Consider the following 13,461-nt stretch of genomic DNA (forward strand, 5'->3'; position numbering starts at 1 on the left):
TGCTGATGTTTAACCACTATCAACGAGGCATCTCTAGGGCTAAAGAAATAACCCTCAGCCATTTCTTTATAGGCAAACAGAATAAAGTTCAGTTCAGCACGGGTTAGTGCCTCCGGGCTCACAACGTTCAAAGTGTGTGTGTGTGTGTGTGTGTGTGTGTGTGTGTGTGTGTGTGTGTGTGTGTGTGTGTGTGTGTGTGTGTGTGTGTGTGTGTGTGTGTGTGTGTGTGTGTGTGTGTGTGTGTGTGTGTGTGTGTGTGTGTGTGTGTGTGTGTGTGTGTGTGTCCAATGACCTTGGTTGGATATGCCGGAGATATATCTGTGGGATTAAGATATGACAAAGCGATAGGCATCGTATGATATTTTAATTAAGAGTCCATAACAGTATGACTACTACACCAGGGACTCATATCTCCTAAATGAAATTTTCGTTGTCTATTCTTAATGTCTTGCTCCCTAGCTCCCTAGCTGCCTCTGTCTCTCACGTGCGCACAATTTATTATCTCTCTTACCCCTTTCTCTCTCCTCTCTCTTTGAGTATCTCTCTCCCTCTCTCGCCTCTCCATCTGTCTCCTTGCCTCTCAGTCTCTCTCTCTCCTTCTCAGTCCTTAGTGCCCTGTCTCTTTCCACCTCTGTGTAAAGTGCTTTTACATACATTTTATCAGTGCCTTTTCTTTTTCTTTTTAACTTTTTTGGGGCTTTTTCTGCCTTTATTGGCAGTAGACTGACAGGAAATGGGGAGAGAGAGGTGGGGAGTGACACACAGCAAAGGTCGCCGGGATCGGTAGGGGTCTTAACCTCGGATCCTGGGCTTTCTCAGAAAGAAAGCCTGGGGAATTCTGAAGTGAAAAGTGGATAGAATGGGACGGGGCCATTGGCATTTTGGGCAGGGCCTTGGCCGAGCCATTCCATAGATAGAGGGAGAGGGGCTCACCCGGGTGCGCACATCTTCACAGCTCAAACCAGTCACATCCTCTTTGACTGATGACCTCAGTGGATGGAGCTGGGCTGTGTGGTTGTAATCAGAGGTGGAGAGAACAAGACTCACCATGGAAACAAAGGCAACAATGTATTGGAATTGATTCCTTACCAAAACAAAAGAGGTAGAGAAAGAACAAAGCCAAATGGGAGAGTTCATTTATTGAAATTGACATTAAGTTGAGAGGGAGACTGTGAAGGAGAGAACAACCCCAACACCAAATATTGGCACATCTGGCTGGGGTGCTGATTGCCTCTGTGAATCTAACATCATCACTTTATCTCTTTATCTGAGAATCTACACGTCCCTCTGCCTTGATCAACACATTCTCAGATTGTAGTAAAAGCACCCATTGCATTTGCCACGACACTCCTCTGTCGCATCACTTGTTGCCGTTCCCGGTATTCCCGGCCACTGAAATGCGCAAGTGACATTCTGACATTCTGACACTCCCAACTCCGGACAGTTTGATGTGTCCGGTAAAATAATTTAAAACAAGGCAGGCGCGCCGTCCGACGTGGACTTGGGAGCCACTCCCGAGGCAGGCGGTAGCAAAGTGAGTGGCCATGTGTCATCACCAGTGTGTGGACAATGTGTGTAATCAGGCCACACTACACTAAAGTTATTTGACGTGAAGTAGGCTTTGACCACACAACGTGTTTAAAAGTCCCATGTCTCTCTCTGACACTGCTCCTCTCCTTCTGTCTCTTTAAGTATTTTTTCATTCACACTCTGGCTTCTAGACTGTGGGCGGTAAACCATGCAGACACTAATGAAATCTACCAGTGCTGAGACTCAGCGACAATCGAATTGCATTCCGATACACTTGAAATCATAAATCATCTGTCCTCGTCAACATGCGGAGCGATGGTAGAGGCCCGCCGCATCAATGGCTGACGCAGGGAGCCCGGTCGCATCCAACACGTGCCGCATGGTCGGATTTGAAACGTGTGGACAATGGACATGGGTGTAATCAGGCCACACTACACTAACAATATCTGACCTGAATTAGGTTTGATCACACGCGTCTCTTTGATACTGCTCATCTCTTTCTGTCTCTTTACATCTTTTGTCATTCCCTCTAGCTTCTAGACTGATGAAATCTCCTATCAGTGCTGATACTTTGTTGTATTGTGACTGTGAGCATAAATCGTTGCCGTAGCAGAGTCTTGTTCCCTACTGTATGTGCGTGTGCCAGCAATATTCCCCTGACAATAATGATGTAACATGAACTAATGTCATAACTAATGAAAGAAAAACAATCTGTCTTCCCCTTTATTTGGAGAATCATGTAGGAATTGGAATGGGCATACATAGTGATTTATCATGAGGCCAACTTCATCTCTCTCTCTTTTTCTCATCCAGATCTGGTGCTCCCCCTGCTCTCCTCTCATACAGGATTCCCTCATTTGTTTGATCTTCTGCGGCACCTCTTTTGTAAAGTTTTATTTCTCTCATTTCCTTAGTGCTTACCTCTCCTCAGTCACCCCGGTGAACACCAATAATGTTCATTCTCAATTATTGTTTTTTGTTGTTGTTTTGGGGGGGGGGGGGGGGGGGGTTGTGTCTGCACATTTGCACAAAAAACCTAAACAGTACACTGAAATATGTTTCAGAAAACATTTGAGGCAAGAAATATTCAATGCAATAACAGAAACTTGTTTTATGTATTTATTTTACTTTGCGGATTGACGCGACATCGAGGCAGGTCATGGTACTTGTCAATCCCAAAAGCTCTAGTGCGGTTCAAACCCGCCCCATCGCTGTGATTGGCTGAGACGCACACAGCTCCTGTTTCACAATACAGAAATCAAATACGCTCCATTTTTAGCGTATTTTAATTTCAGGTTGTGTTAAAAGCTCAGTCCTAAACCACACATACTGTATGTACAGTATATTATAGTAAGTCCAGTAGTATTCCTATACAAGTCATATTACAATCATGGTCTTAGATGGTGCATTAAACAGTGGTATAGAAGGATTTTGTAAAGCATTTCTTGTTTAGGACAATTTTGGAAAATGGTGCCTCATGTCTTCTTTGATTCTCTCCTCCACCTCCTGCTTATCTTTCTCCTCCATGCATGATCCATCTGTACTCTGTCTAGCAAATAAGACTCATCTAACCGCGACATTCTGTCAGCGTGAATTGAACCTTAATGCGGTATCTTTCTATCACGGTATCTCTCTATCACCAAGCACTCGCTTGCTCTCTCAGCTGCTAAATGCACTGGTGTGCACGCACGCACGCACGCACGCACGCACGCACGCACGCACGCACGCACGCACGCACACCCCTTTTCCCTCCATTCAAATCTTCAATATACTGTATCTATAAATCCATGAAATCTCTTCAGTGAGCGTGTCACCAGCGTGTCTCGAGAACCGCCTGACTGATTGACTTGAAGGGAGTGATGTGTCGAGTGGGAAGTCGGTTGGATTATCAGATCTCCAAAGAAATATGTAGAAATATCCGCAAATCCCCATACAGTATATGGAGTACCCTGAAGTCATCTATATGATGTCACAGTATTGACGTCAGAGACTGGCCTGGACTCCATATTTTGGCATGCCTCTATATATGGGCATAAGGAACACAGACATACAGAAACAAACAAGACAGGCAGACGGATACTCTGACAACGGGTACAAGGGATTCCTTCCTGACTTTCATCTTTCACAAGTAGGCCGGCACTGGTCTAGTATCTTCAATGTGACTTGGTTGTGTTAACCCCCTCTCCAGTGTGCACGCAAGTGTGTCTATGCTGTGTGTATATCAGCATGTGCCTTCATGGTGTTACTGTCAATATATCAAATAACACAACACATTTCTATTCAAATTGTTCTTTGTCAGCGTGACCCTTTCAGAACACAGTTTGAGAAACACAGTGATAGAAGAGTCACAGCAGGCTACTGCTCTCCTCTACTTTCACAGGGTGCATGTAGTCTTTTCATCAGCAAAACTCTGTCCCTCTGCTATATACAGCAGCTGTCATTTGCTCAAAGCTACCGCTGTTAAGTCACCACATCTCCCCCAAGAGAGCTCAGCTCAGCCTTAGAGCCAGGCAGAGAAGGGGGAGGGGGGCCCCGGGGGTGCAGAGGGATAGAGAGGAATCGAGAGGGAACAACTAAGAAATGAAATGGACAAAGCTAAAGAGATAAATGTACGTGTGTGCGCGTGCATGTGTGCATGTGTGTGTGAGAGAGAGAAAGAGTGGGGGGGGGGGGGAGAGAGAGAGAGAGAGAGAGACAGAGAGGAAATAATAGAGAGGATATCTCATTTCATATCACTTCACATTCTCCATTTGGAGGTCACGGGGGACTGAGTGCTTTATTGCCTGTTTTCAATTTCTGACTGACTGAGTAAATTAGTGACTTACAAGAGTGTGTGTGTGTGTGTGTGTGTGTGTGTGTGTGTGTGTGTGCGTGCGTGCGTGCGTGCGTGCGTGCGTGCGTGCGTGCGTGCGTGCGTGCGTGCGTGCGTGCGTGCGGTAGAGACTGAACAGAACATAGACCTGTTGAAATGTGATTGAGAACAGATGAATCAACAGACCAAACAACTCAAAACCTCATTATCATGTCATCCTCACAGCCAGCTGCTCTGTTACACATCAGATTCAGCTGGACACCATTAGGTGCATGTGTGTGTTTTTGTGTTTGCGCGTGCCCCTGCATCACCTTAATGTGTCAGTGTGTCTTTCTGTCTGTCTGTCTGTCTGTCTGTCTGTCTGTCTGTCTGTCTGTCTGTCTGTCTGCATCACACTTAGTCGTTCAGGTGAGTGATGAGTTTAATTACTGTGAGCTTAAAGGTCTGATCAAAGACAATTAAAGCTGCCAACTCTGTTCACCAATGGACATATGTCCAGCTCCGCATCATCAGGCTGTAAACAAGCAGTCTCTACTCATAACGCTCTTTTACTTAAAGGACCTTAAGTAACCTTGTCGTAACCTTAATTGGTCCTCACTAACGACACCTTATAAAATGGTACCATTCCTGTCAGCTGTGTACACAGTGCTGTATGCAATCTATAAAAAAAAGCATGCATTCGCACACACGCGCGCGGCACACACACACACACGCACACGCACACGCACACGCACACGCACACGCACACGCACACGCACTGTCTGAGTTGTAAAAGTGTGAATTTGGGTCACATTTTATTTAGAGCTTTTTTCTTTCACTACATGTCACAACGCAATCTACTGTATCTAAACCTTCACTATAATTACACAGTGATGCATAAGTAGTCTGGCTGCTGTTTTAGGCTATCAGTAGACTTTTAGCACATAAGATCCAACCAGAAATCTCATACTGACATCCGTGTGCACACAGCACACATAACCAGCTTCAGCGCCAAAGTGACAATGAACAGGCCAGGGACAATGACCATACAGATACGAAAGCAGCCAGATATACTGTACAAAATACAAACTAATACGAAGCAAATGCACCAAGGCTGGTGCACAAAATTATCATACTAGCGGTCAATTAAATATCATCTATTGACAGGTAGCAGCGAGTGTCAGTGTTGAACCTTCTCAAACAATATCCACTAGTGCCCTTGCAGGTGAGATTTTTCTTGTAAGTTCAAGTTCAAGTTCAAGTTTATTATGTCCCAAACTGGGCAATTTATGTTACAGCAGATAGTAAGAAACTCCAACACACAGTAAACATATATACACAAGACACACATAGACATAGACATAATCACAAGATCCAGATAATAATAGCTACTCATAGCTACCTCCTCCTGCTGCTATTATTGATGGCACGAATGGAAGTAGGTACAAATGAGAATTTGTACCTATTGTTTTTAGCTGCAGGGGTCTTTAACCTTTGGCCGGAAGGCAAGAATTCATATTCAGGATTTAGGGGGTGAGAGCTGTCTGCCCTAATAGAAGATGCTTTCTTAAGCACCTGCTGGTCATAAAAATTCAGACAGCTAAATTGTACCCCCACAATCTTGCTAGCCCCCCTCACAACCCTGTTAAGGGCATTTTTCTGTCTAATGCCAAGGTTTCCATACCAACAAATGGCAGCAAATGAAATAACAGACTCTATGAAAGATCTGTAGAATAAAATCATCAATGACTTATCCACCTGAAATTTGGCTAGCTTCCTTAAACAGAAGAGGCGCTGTTGACCTTTCTTACACACCATTTCGGTATTGAAGTCAAATTTCAGACGATAGTCAATAATGGAATTTGACTTAAATTATTGACTAATACGATTACTTGTAAGGGAGCTGTACTATGGTAATTGGGCCCTTTGTCCACCTGTCCATTATAAATTATACTTTAATACACTTATAAATGTTGATACATGACATGAGGGATTGCAATAAGGACACCAACACAGAATGACGTTACTTAAGGCAAAGCATTTTCATTCTATAAACATCCCAATTGTTTATCATATGATTCTGTCAGATGTTTGATGTCCTGGCTCAACCCATGATTACTTTATTATGAGGGAACAGATTAGTGTGTGATGGCTGGCTTCTCCAATTGTTCTGGCTTCTTAACCATACAATGTTATGTTTTATTAATGATAAGTCATTTATGCCATAGCTTTCATCGTCTTAAGCTGTATTAAACATATGTAGTTAGGCTAAATGTTGGAGTTAACACGGTGGGATATTAGGCTCATGTACGTACTCACAATTTCAGGATGATTGAGATTTATCAGGAAAAAACACATAGGAATAGGCTTACGTCAAGTTTTATGAATATGACGAAGTGACTACACATGAATGTTTCCTGTTTTGTGCGTACACAGATTTCTACACCTAAACATACAAAGGGTTTGATACATTTGACCCCTGGTGTGGTTGTAAAACCCATGTCTATGGACCAAGAAGACATTTGTCTCTATGTTTACTCCAGCATACTGTTGAACCCTCATTTATCTCAGAGCTGGCTTCAACAAATGGCCAGCTCTGAGCCAAAGTATTTTTGCTGTGCTCTGTGGCTGCCAACTGATGTTGATTGTAACTACATGCTTGTACAGTAAGCTTCACTTTCACATGGGAAAAAAATAAGAACTTTTTTCGATTGTCGAAGAATGATACAACAGAGTCAGACTAGAAGTACATATAAGTGCGTACTTGCAATTGCATTGTTTCTGGACTCCCTCTGTTTTGTTTGTTGGGAGGTTATATATCATTCATTGTGATGGAGAATCACGATTCTTTGTCCACCACTTCCTCTCTCTCTATCATTCTCTCTCTCTCTGTCTTTCACTCTCGCTCTCTGTCTCACACTTTGCACCTCTAAATTTTACACCTCTCGAGTTTCCCCTGGGGGATCAATAAAGTGACTCTAAAAATCTATTTCTCAGCGTGCTCTGTTTCTCTACAATCCACCACCATCTGTATGTCAGGTCCTCTCTTTCCTACAGACCCCTCTCTCTCTCTCTCTCTCTCTTTCTCCCTACATTCTTAATCTCTACATTCTACAGTTCCCATTTAAATCACACAGCATCTCTCTCCTCCATACATCTCTTCTCTTCCTCTCTTCTGTTTGACTCCCTGTCTCTTTCAATGCCCATCTCAGCATATTTCTTGATGCGGCTTGATGAAGGTTTTCCTGGGGGTTTAATGGTGCAGCATTGCGATGCGATGCGAGAGTGTGGTACAACAAAGATCAACTCAGGACTCTTGGATTGCTGCCCTCCACACTCTCCTATCTAACATCAGGGTCTTGAGCTCTGCAGTGTTGTTAGCTAAGCTGTGCATCTACGTAGGTGGTGCGCTTCTTGCCTTTGGCCTGGGTTGGCTCCAATAGTGTCAGTTTGCTTGCCTGTAGTTCTGGGTGCCTGACACAGTGCCCTACAGTGCCTCATCCTTCTCTCTCTGACTTTGTCTATGACCTGTGGTAGATCCCTGTGTAGAGGTCCACATTTCTGATGTGGTCCGTCCATGTGACACCTAGTGCCATTCGTAGCATTCTTGTGTATAGATTCCATCCAGGGCCCTTTCCTGTTGTGCTGTGAGGGTCCATGTCTCAGCCCCATAGCCCCAGGTGCAACATTATGTCATGACACTATTTATTTTACTGCCCAATTCAGCACAATTTCCTGTTCCGTTACTGGGTTTCTCTCTCGATAGCGCTTATTCAATTGCTCCCATCTGTAATTCTCTGTAGACCATTTCCTCCATTAGTCCACAGCTCTATATATAAATCCATCTTCTGAGAATCTGAGTCTGAGTGTCTGTGTCTCTCCCAATTGACGTCACAGATTGGTTGTCTCTCCATCTACATATTTTCCCTCTCTCTCTCTCTTTCTCTCTCTGACTCGCCCTTGGTCCACTCCTTTCTGTGCCTCTCATGGTCTCTCTCACGTTTCCCTGTCCCTCTAATCCTGCCTGCTTCTCTCTGGTCTCTGTGCTACAGTATGACAGCGGCTTCAGGAGTCCATCACAGCACCACAGTGGCTTGTGGGATTTATTTTTAGTTCCAATTCATTTCCATTTATTCAGTGCCCTCAGCAGTGTGTCACTTTAATGTGAATGAAAGAGAGACATTATGTCCTGCAGCTGTGCACTTGTTGTCTCTGTCGATTCCGTGATCGTCTGTTGTTTCCTTCACTCTGCTTTTTCCCTTCCTTTCAGAGTTTCTATCTGTATCAGTTTTCTCGCTTCCTCTCTCTCTTTCTCTCTCTCCCACTCATGGCGTGCACGAGGCACTTCCCAGTGTTTGCCAGCCACCAAGTTGTTCCAGGGGGATTGATTCGAATTGCATTTCAAATTCAGTGTGGAAGATGTTTTTTTGTTTTTGTATGGATACTGGCAGTAACACTATGCCTTGACACACACACACACACACACACACACACACACACACACACACACACACACACACACACACACACACACACACACACACACACACACACACACACACACACACACACACACACACACGTGCGCATGCATACACGTGCGCATGCATGCACACACACACACACACACACATAATGCGAGTAGGGATTCACAGACACACACACACACACACACACAATTGTTGAGGATTTTCTGCACCATGGAGCCACATCCGTACATACGTGACAGGGCTTATGAAAATACATGCATTGTGTGTGTTACAAGCACTCACAAATAAACACTCACAAACACACAGAGGTCTACATTACATGCACTGACACAGAGATGCACACACACTGATACAGAGATCCACACACACTGGCACAGGTACGGTAAGCTCTGTTATTTCAATTGTTAGCTTTACTTCACCTGAAGTACAGTAAATCATTTTGTATCACGTACAGTTCAAAAAAGGTAGCTCTTATTTTAACCATCCCAGCGTTTAAAGATTGACCCGCATACAGAATAAGTATTACTGTGCTCCTGAGGTATTGATTTACCGTTGACACCACAGTCAATGCTCAAGTGCATTTTCAATCTTGTCAAGCTGCAGCTATTGCCACGCTGACATCAATAGCAGTGTATTTTAATGTATTTCTGTGTGATGTACAGTGAGTGAGCAGGTAGGATGTGCAGTATATTGCTCAAGGATAGGACAAGGTGAGAGGGTGGATACACACTGTTACCCCAGGAGGTTCTCGCGGCTCGCCTCTCAACTAGAGCAGAGTTTTTGAGTTGGGATCTGTTGTGGAATTATTGAGGGTTCGAGGCCTATCAGGCTCGAAACCTCTTTGAAACTGTACCGTTTCTTCCGACGTTTTTGCAGTTCTGGCCTAACCGTGTGGTCACTTTTTACGAAACTCGGCAATATGGTAGAGGGCTATGCCAAACGGCGAAGACCCGAAACTCAAAACCATTGGCCAAAGGGTGGCACTGTAGCACTCAATTGAAAATGCCAACTTTGAACAGGTACAACTCAAGCCCTGTTTGACCTACAGCAATGAAACTTCGATACACACATGCGTCTCCTCATGCCTAACAACTTTCACGCCTGACGTTTGACCTCTGACCTTTAGATCTCCCACCATTTTGAATTATATGAAAAGCAGTTAAAATCTATCTCCTCCTGGGATTTTTGAGCAATCTGCACTGTAACAATGCTCTATACACCAGGGAACCAGATTACTCATATGCAGTGTTGCCTTTGCGAGGATTCGATCCCATGACCTTGCGGTTCAGAGTCAAGAGCTCTTCCAACTGAGCTACCCAGACACAAGACACAATATACATTGACATTTCATGAACGTGCAACTTTTACACTACAGATTCTTTTTACATCACTCTCCGATTTAATCAAAAAATCTAAGCTGTGTGATATATACATTTTGAGTTAATACCATTAATATCAACCCATGTCCCTCTGCACTCTAGCAATTAGTGCACCTGGTGATACCTAGCCTGTCAGTCATTGGCTCCTCAATGGTGCTGAAAAGTGTACATGTACATTTACTCAAGTACCAATTATACTGTGCTTACAAAGCACAGTATAATTTTGAGGTACTTTTACTTTACTTTCCATTTGTGTTACTTCTACTCTACTACAATTACAGCATATGACAGCTTTAGTTACTTGTTACTTTGCAGATGTAATTATTAACACATTCCATGCCAGAGTTTAATCTCATAATGTACTCACCAGTGCCAGCGTTTTATTGTTGTTTTTTAGTTTTTTTCATGTCGCCACAGACCTCGCTAAATAAGTTAAAAGTGCGCGTTCATTTGGTTCTAAACACACAGCGGATCCGTGAGAAACGGGCAGCGAAAACAGTTTCCAAATCCGTGCCGCCATCTTGAAGCTACAGCCGATACACGGTAAACAGTGATCAGCGAGGAGAAAAACAACAACCAGAGAAAATCGAGTTTTAAACAGGATCCCAGACAGGAAGCGGATACGATCGAAAAAACCGGAACCCGAATAATTCCGTTTCCGACCGGAAACCGGAAACGGAAATGGATCAAAAAAATTCGGAAAGTGCACCTGGGGCACTTAACATGGGAATCGGCGGTTCGCGTAGATCTACGCGACTGGCACGCTGCGGCTTTAAATAGGTTCGCGTAGATCTACGCGACTGGCATGCAATGTGTTAATACAACACCTACAGTAACCACATACAGCCGATCTACAATGTGACGCGTTATGAGCTTGTATGTATATAATAAGCAACCCATGCTGTATGATAACTTACCACACATGAAATCCAATTCTGTCTATCCAATGGCTCAGTCAGTACACTGTCTACCCACACGTCTGTAGGTCCCTGGTTCAAACCCCAATTTAACCAGTCCAAATATAATTTACTGAACAAAAATCATGACTTTGTTAATTAATGCATGTTCACTTCTTCTCTCTCCCTCTCTCGCTCTCTCTCTCTCTCTCTCTCTCTCTCTCTCTAACTGCCTCTCTTTCTCTCTCTCTCTATCTCTCACACTCTCTCTCACTCTCTCTCTCTTTCTCTCTGCCTGCCTCTGCCTTTTCCCTCGAACCCGCTTATTGCTGCTTGCAGCTATATATCCATTTGAAATAATCTTTCCCTCAAACATATAAATATCCAAGTCTTGTTAACTCTTTGACTGCCAGAATTAAAACATAAAACAGAAGCGAGCCGCCGCGATCATCCATTCCACAGTTGTGGCCAGTTGAATGTAGGCTGTTTTCCCCAAAAAGCAACACAAACAGCGGAGAAGCCATTCTTTCAGATCGAATTACAAGGGAGAGAACAGGGTTTTTTCGATCAAGTGACCCGCTGCTTCTCTCCTTCACAGAGAGCCAAACAGTGATCCATAGGCGAGCAAAAAGTGCCATCTAGTGGAAAACCACTGAAAAAACAAAATCGTGTCATCCGTCATTGGCACAGTGTGAGCCATTGCGAAATATGACAAGAAATCTCGCCATTGGTAGTGAAAGAGACAAAAAAACAAAAACAAAAGAGCGCCAGGCAGGCATGCAATGCTCATTTGGTATGTTCTTGCACTCTATTTCAATGACGTGACGCGCACGTCGCTTAACACCTACACTGCAAGTCACACAATGGACAATTGATATGCATTTAGGCTTATTCCTATGTTAATTCGCTAGGTGTGAGTCGGGCGCCTTTGAAAACTTTGTTGAGGTGCAAATTTAAAGTAGTTTTAAATCTATGCATGTGCCTGCGTGTGCTCCTGGTCAAATAGGTTCCGGCACGGCGTGCAAGGCCGTCCAGTGAGCATTGCACCCCTGGCGCCAGGGAACACAGTCATGGTCCTCCACTGTGAGGTTGATAAGGCATCAGAAAACACAGTCATGGGGCCCCGCCGAACTGGCCTTTCTCAATACCACTTTTTTCCAAGGACGTGCTACACAGTTAAGTACCAGTCCCTTTGGTTGCATGTGTAGACTCTTAAGTGTTGAATTAACATTAAGGATGTTACTGTGTCAGAAAATGAATAATTCAAAAGCCTGGATTTTGTCCCAGTGCTACAAAACTATATTGCCGGTGAAATAAAAAGAGTGGCTGTAGTGGAATGACAAAGTGTCAATGTCACTTCAACGTGGGGGAGGTTGATGGAGCATGGTGGCCGTCACACTTCAACAGTGGGCAAATCCCATTACAACATTTTTACGCCCCTTTGCTTCCTCACCCCTCCAGTCGTGACCTAAAAATCGATCGAGTTTCCGTCATCTTGAAGGACGTCCCAATTAATACATTGCTTCTCGAGGATCCGAGGAGAGAGGAGTCTCCCCGAGGAGTTTGGTGTAAGGATACCCCAGCGGTTCCTTGCTAGTACTTGTATATTTTACTTGAGTAAAAGTATCAATACTGCAATGTAGCTATACTCTGTTACAAGTAGAAGTCCCGTATTCAAAATGTACTTGAGTAATAATACGTATTGGCATCAAAATATACTTAAAGTAACAAAAGTAAAAGTACTCATGCAGAATGTCCCATTTTCAAGTTCAAAATGTATTAAAAAATCTTTTGAAAATAGCCTATGTACAAGCTCACAATGCGTCGCAATGCGACGCATTGTGAGCTTGTAGATCTGCTATTTTCAAATGGCCAATATTTATACTATATAGGGCTGAAGTGGTTAATGTGTGTTTTGTAATAATAATCTAAATCTACAAAGTAACTAGCTAACTAAAGTTTTTTAATTGTAGTGGAGTAATAGCACAATATTTGCATCTGAGATGTAGTGGAGTAGAAGTTAAAGTATTGAAAATGTATTTGAAATATTGAACTAAAGCAAAAATGCCTCAAAATTGTACTTGAGTACTTGTACTCAGTTACTTTACACCACTGCTTCCATGCACATACATGTAAAAAAGCCACAGGCAGGGAGAGCAGCGAGGAAAGGCCTTCCGGTATACTACTACACTACAACGACATCAGACAATGATATTGACAAAGTCAGACAAGAATAACAAAGAGGAGCTGGAGAGGCAGCAGGAATAAGCAAGATGAAACATTTAAAGAGTGATCCATAACATGAAGGCAAATGACAGACAGACAGACAGACGGGGGGGGGGGGGGGGGGGGGGAGTCTCGGCAGGAATCAGCTG

General features: G+C 43.6%; 1 protein-coding gene across 1 annotated transcript in view; it reads right to left on the reverse strand.

Moving 5' to 3' along the window:
- htr4 (5-hydroxytryptamine receptor 4) overlaps positions 1 to 13,461 on the reverse strand; it is a 172,599-nt gene that overhangs the window by 65,517 nt on the left and 93,621 nt on the right. The gene's annotated exons all lie outside the window — the stretch shown is intronic.

This window comes from Gymnoscopelus braueri (genome assembly GCF_963280865.1).
Source record: "Gymnoscopelus braueri genome assembly, chromosome: 20".
Lineage (NCBI taxonomy): Eukaryota > Metazoa > Chordata > Actinopteri > Myctophiformes > Myctophidae > Gymnoscopelus > Gymnoscopelus braueri.